Here is a 7,008-nt window from a genome sequence, read left to right as displayed (position 1 = left end):
GTCGTTCCAAACTTTTCAAGGGACTTTTCGAAAACTTTCGGTATAGCTTTTTAGTTATAATAGTGACGTTACTGTCGAGCAAGGCTTTGAAGGATTTGCCGTACACTGCGACAATTGCAAACGGACGGTTATCGAACGGGTCGTCAAGGACGATGGTTTCGACAGACAACGAATTATCATAGTCCTCATCACGAGCCGGTCGAAAACTGTCGTAAATCTGGGGATTAATAATGGGTTGATGTTTGGAGCGCTGTTTTACTGCCAACTGCGACTTCAGTTGGTTATGATCCCGTTTTTTAGGCAGTAAGGGCAACGAGAAACATCAAAACCTTTAAACGCACACACGATGCAGAAGACCCGCTTTGGTTTGCGACATTCCTCATGTTCGTGTCCTTTGTCTCGACAATTGTAGTAGACGCCGAGCACGGGAGGACGATGCTTTTCCACCAAATACTCCAGACACATTATAGGTTTCTGCGGTGGTTCTATGGGTTTTTGATTGTTTCCCTCGAGATTCTTTCCATCCTGATTCCCTTGCTTTTTCTTTTTCTAGTTGTCAGGAGGCTTGCTTGAATCAAGACCTGCCGGTTTGGCATTCTTGTTCCAAAATGTTTTGGATTTTGCGTTGCCGTTATTCTGTCCACCTCCCTTTTCGTTTTGATTATTGTGTTTTTGTTTGTTTTGTGGTGGATTGTCAGAATAAGCAGCGACTTCCTGAGAAGAACCGAAAACTTTCTGATAAATCGGCGTTTTGGAGGCGTCGATCGATTTTCCAAGACTCATCAATTCTGAGAGCGTGTTCACTGGCCTAAGGATAAGCATTTGTTTATAGTCGGCTTTCAGGTTCCGCTTGAGCACGTCGAGTTTTTCGCTCGGTGCCATTGGAACCGTCATAGCACGAAATATTTTTTCCATTTCCAGGAAGTATTCCTGGAAAGATTCGTTACGCATCTGCCGGCGCTGGAGAGCCTTCATTTTGAGCGTAGCGTCAAGTTCAGGATGAACAAAATTTACCTTGAGCTCGCAAACAAGATGGTTCCAGTTAAACAACCGGTTTTGCGCACGCATAGCCTGATACCAGGTCAAAGCATTGCCAGTGAACAAATGCATCGCAGAATTGAAAAGTTCGGCTTGGCACATTTGTTCACACGCAGCGTAACTCGCTACGGTGTTCAAGAATTCATTTAGTCCAGTTCAGTATTTAGGATGCGTTCCACATCCCAGTTGCTCTGCTCGGTTCGAGCATATGCCCGGATTCCGGTGTTTATCGAGAGATTTGTTCGCTCCACTGGGTTAGCCTGCGAATGATAGCAGGAGTTCAGCCAATGTTTGACGTTGGTTTCTTTTAAGAATTGACTGAACTCCTTCGAGGTGAAAGTGGAGGCATTGTCGCTTAGCAGAATTTCCGGGCTGCCATGGCGATTGAACCACTTTTCGCGCAGTGTCGTACAGAGTGACGTACTATCGATTTTGCGAACTGGGGTCAACATGACGTACTTGCTGAAGACGTCGAGGACGACCAGCAAGTGTTGATTGCCACGTTTGCTTTTTGGAAGAGGACCAATGTAGTTCACAGAAACCATTCGCCATGGTGCATTAGTCGCACGCGACTGACCCATTTCGGGCTGGACTGGGACGAAAGGAACTTTGATTTCCTTGCACGTCCCGCATTCTCGAATAAACTTTCGTACTTCAAATCCCATACGAGGCCAGTAATATCGTAACTGCACTTCGTGGATCGATTTATCGTATCCCACGTGAAGCAAATTTTCGTGGGTACGTTGGATCAAATCTTGACGGAACTCGGGTGCTGGGACGAGTTTCCAACTGAACCGCTAGTCGCTCGGAACAACTTTCGAGTTTACATACTTGAAAAGTTGATCATTTTCTACTTTGAAGTCGGCATAGTCGTCAGGATTTTGGATAACTTTGGACTTCATGGAACAGTACCAGTCTGAGGTGGACAAAGCTGAAACGGCTGCTACGGCCCGGGATAACGCATCAGGAACGACATTGTCCTTGCCTTTCCGGTGCTCAATAGACATGTCGTAGAGTTGTAATTCTAAACTCCAACGACTCAAACGTGAACTGGTTTTCCATTTAGTCTTCAGTATCCATGTTATCGCTGACGAATCAGTGACCAGTCGAAAATGATAACCTTCCAAGTAACCTCGGAAGTGTTCAACCGCCATTATCACCGCCAGACCTTCCTTCTCAGTTGCATGATAGTTCCTTTGGGGAGTGGTCAGTTTATGCGAAAAGTAAGCAAATACTTTCTCGCCCTCGGGATACTCCTGCACCAGAACAGCAGCGACTGCTACGTCACTAGCGTCTGTCTGAAGGATGAACTCTTTGGAGAAGTCTGGTGGGACTAAAACTGGAGGAGTGACTAGAAGCTTCTTAATTTTAAGAAACGCGAGTTCTGCCTCGGAGTTCCAAACTAAGCTTTTGGTTTTCGTTTTGAGCAGATCGGTCAAGGGAGCAGTGACCTCACTGAACCGATCAATGAAACGGCGGTAATAACCGCACATACCGAGGAAACGACGTAGTTTCGTTACGGTAACCGGTCTCTCGTAGTCGAGAATCGGTTGAATTTTGTCAGGATTGACCTTGAGTCCGTCCCGATTCAACAAATAACCAAGAAACTTAAGTTCGGGGACTCCAAAATGGGATTTTTCTAAATTGATGGTTAGGTTGGCTCTTGCTAGACAATCGGCCACTGCTTTGAGCAACTGTATGTGATGCTCGAACGTTTCGCTTACCACGAAAACGTAAGGTTCCCATTTACCTCGTCCAAGAACCTGGTCCATCAGTCGCGCCAGAGTAGCGGGGCTGTTGACGAGACCAAAGTCTATAGTAGACAGGTACTTCGCCTTGGGTAAGCCGCCCAATATTCGCCCAGGGTGGGGCAGAGGGTTTGCATCTCGTACAGTACGCTCATTGAGAGGCCTAGCGTCTAGACAAAGGCGAATTGAGTCGTCTGGTTTCGTGACCGCCACAATATTAAGCGACCAATCCGAATCAGACTCCTCGATAATTCCCATAGACCGCCATCGGTCAACTTCTTCCCAGACCTTAGACAGTTTCTTTGGGCTCATATGATAAGGATATCGGCAAACGGGTGCCGCACCTTGGAATTCATCTTTGATACCAATCCTGTGCTCTGTGAATGAAGTTGGGCTTAGCTTTCCGGGCTCTACTGCCTGGAAACACTTCTTTACTTCTTCTACGCGCGCTAACTGTTCCGAAGTGAGTATCGACTCACGCGGTACTTCATCTTCTTCATCGTCTTCTGATTCCTGACCTGAGTTCAACAGAGCACAGTTTTGTATCTCAGGAGAAATCCCAAAGGCGCGCCAAAAGTCCATACCTAGAATGGAGTTGACGGTCAGATGCTCTACTACAAGAGTGCATAGGACCTTTGTCAAATTTTGAAAAGTATACGAGAGTTACGCTTGTCCAATGATTGGTAAGGATTGACCGTTCGCAGAACGTAGTTCGAATTGTCATTCCAAACTTTTCAAGGGACTTTTCGAAAACTTTCGGTATAGCTTTTTAGTTATAATAGTGACGTTGCTATCACTGTCGAGCAAGGCTTTGAAGGATTTGCCGTACACTGCGACATTTGCAAACGGACGGTTATCGAACGGGTCGTCAAGGACGATGGTTTCAACAGACAACGAATTATCATAGTCCTCATCACGAGCCGGTCGAAAACTGTCGTAAATCTGGGGATTAATAATGGGTTGATGTTTGGAGCGCTGTTTTACTGCCAACTGCGACTTCAGTTGGTTCTGATCCCGTTTTTTAGGCAGTAAGGGCAACGAGAAACATCAAAACCTTTAAACGCACACACGATGCAGAAGACCCGCTTTGGTTTGCGACATTCCTCATGTTCGTGTCCTTTGTCTCCACAATTGTAGTAGACGCCGAGCACGGGAGGACGATGCTTTTCCACCAAATACTCCAGACACATTATAGGTTTCTGCGGTGGTTCTATGGGTTTTTGATTGTTTCCCTCGAGATTCTTTCCATCCTGATTCCCTTGCTTTTTCTTTTTCTAGTTGTCAGGAGGCTTGCTTGAATCAAGACCTGCCGGTTTGGCATTCTTGTTCCAAAATGTTTTGGATTTTGCGTTGCCGTTATTCTGTCCACCTCCCTTTTCGTTTTGATTATTGTGTTTTTGTTTGTTTTGTGGTGGATTGTCAGAATAAGCAGCGACTTCCTGAGAAGAACCGAAAACTTTCTGATAAATCGGCGTCTTGGAGGCGATTTTGCGCACGCATAGCCTGATACCAGGTCAAAGCATTGCCAGTGAACAAATGCATCGCAGAATTGAAAAGTTCGTCTTGGCACATTTGTTCACACGCAGCGTAACTCGCTACGGTGTTCAAGAATTCATTTAGTCCAGTTCCTTCATCAGTTCCAGCATACTTCCGAATTTTCCAATCAGCGACGCGTTGCGGGTTACGCGAGTAATTCCTTGGGGCTGCTATCGATCCGTTTCCCGCGTTGGTAGATATTGAAAAGTTCGGATAGGATGGTCCCGTCCGCTGTTCGGTCCATTCAGGAACGTGAGGCTGGTTCTGAGTTTGGTACGGAGCTGTGAATCCGGTATTCTGTTTCGGTTTCTCGATTGGAAGTGATGGACATATATTTTGTTGACCCGAGAATCCTCGCTTCAACACAAATTGATCGGGACTGGGCGCCAGTGTAGGGCGAGGAATCTCTGGTTCATCAAATGAATCGGGTACGTCCATCAAACGCAAATCTTCCAGATCGATCTGCAGATCCATCTCGGGAGCACTTTCCTTCTGATGTACTAGTGCCCGAAGTTCACTGACGGATTCACGAAGTGAGACAACTTCTTGAACCGTCTTTCTTAAAACTGATTAAATGGTTGTCAGTGAAGCAATCCCACCCATTAGCGTTTCAGTAGCTTTTGAAAAAGCATCAGACCTCTGAGACGCTAGGGTTCTATTATCGTCAGATTGCTGTCGTAATTGTCGAATCTCGTCCCTCATCTCGCACAAGACACGCAACAGGTCGTCTCCTACGAGCTGTTTGGAATGAGATCCTTCGTTATCGGAAGGATTGGATCCCTGTGGAATTGTAGGTACGTCTGTACTCAGCAAATCTCCCAAAAACTCTCCATCCTCCCCTTCTTGGTTGTCGGGAGGAAGTGCTGCCTGTTCGTCATTAAAATGACTGGCATAAACTGCTAGAACTTCCTCCAGCAACCTCGAAATTTCCTGGTTGACCTCCCCTGCCGCATAATTTCGGATAACCTGGAGCCTAGACCCCAAATGAAGCAACCGTGTTCGGTAAATCTCCTTGTTTGGGCACCGGTACTGGAGATCTTCCTTGATTGTTAGTAATTTACCAAGGCAGATCTCCTTTTCTTCACCCACGTCACCCCGGAAATTGCGAACCAATTCCCTCCGAGACGACCGCTTATGCGACAAAATTCCCCGAAGACGCCGCTGCCGCTGGGCACCCGAAAGATCCGAATCAGGAGAGATAACAATGCTTCGAGATACCAACTCAAAATCCAGCTCAACGAAATGCAAATGATCGACGCGCATGAACACACACGCTTGGTTGAATTTCTCCAACGCCATCATAACTTGCGCTATATTGGAAGAAATCACCAATACACAAAGGATGTAAGTACTGACACGGTATTATTTCCGATTTTTCGCCCACTAACGATTCCCTTAAAATTTCAGGAAATCAAGCTGTTCCAAAAATGTCTCAAACCGGTTTGAGAATTCAAGGCGATTGGCCACCGCAACCGAATAATAACAACAACCTTCAAACTACTCGTCCGGCAGACCAAACACAAACAACGCAATCCACAAATTCGGACAAAAAAGGAAAATGCGAAAATCAAAAAAACAATACCAAAAATGTAAATAAATAAATAATACGACCGCGGAACAATATTGCGGAAGAAATCTGTTCTACGAAAATCCTTGATTTAGTAGAAGCACCCCACACTCCGGAAGAAAAAAATATTTTCCGAAATAGGAAAATATTTTTTTCAGTGTGTTTTGCGCTGTGCGCCAAATGTAAGTAGGGGTTTGCCCACTACTCGGGTTCTTGTTTGCCCGGCGGACCCTTCTTTTCAGGGCGGCCTAGGTGCTCCTACCGGAATTTCGGATTTTCGTATAATAACAAACAAAAAAGAGCAAAAAACAAACTAAATTTACCGACTTTAATTCTCCTCTCCTCTGTGCTGCACTCTGCCGGTGAAACTAACCAGCTACTTTCGGCGATGGCAGAAGGCGAAGGTGTATCCGACCGGCCGGGACTCCGACGGCCGTGTTCTCCCACAGGTACCGTTGGCTGCTATCGCAGCGGTCCTTTACAATTAGCCAGGGAGGTGAGCAAGGCTCTTTTGTTGGAACCTCCCTAGCGACGGGGCGATTAATCGCCGGGTCCACTCACTCCCCGTGAATGGCCCAGGTAGATACCGCAGTAAACTACCTCAGGTGGATCCGTTGTCCTACCTGATTCGCCCTCCTTTGCGATTAACTGTGGAGGAGAGTTATGCTCGTTCGGCTGATCCTCCACAGTGAGGGCGGCGTGGTGTCACTGGGTCCTTGGTAATTAGCCGGGGAAGCGAGTGGCTCCTTTGCGTTTAGCTTCTGATATCCGGCGACCCAACACCACAAAACACTATGGTAACCGAACCACGACCGACACTTTTCGACGGGATTACTTGCCGTCGCACGCGCGCACTGAAACGTTTTCTAGTGGCGGAAAACTCCCGAGAAAAAAAACTTCTAAATGGACGTCTGTTCTACGCCGTGGTTCGTCACTTTCTGCCTTATCTCGATGGCCGACTTTTTCACTCCACCAAACAACCACCAAAAAAACACACCGCCGCATAGCTGTCATTGCCATGGTACAGCATAGTTAGCAATCACTTTTACAGCGAGAGGAGAGCGGTGACCTACCTAAACCCTATGTTTCTTATATACAAATGTTCAACAAAAATTACTA

The sequence above is a fragment of the Topomyia yanbarensis genome, chromosome 3, assembly GCF_030247195.1.
Source record: "Topomyia yanbarensis strain Yona2022 chromosome 3, ASM3024719v1, whole genome shotgun sequence".
In the NCBI taxonomy this organism is placed as follows: domain Eukaryota; kingdom Metazoa; phylum Arthropoda; class Insecta; order Diptera; family Culicidae; genus Topomyia; species Topomyia yanbarensis.
The sequence above is the reverse complement of the archived record's forward strand: the minus strand, read 5'-3'. Positions refer to the sequence as shown.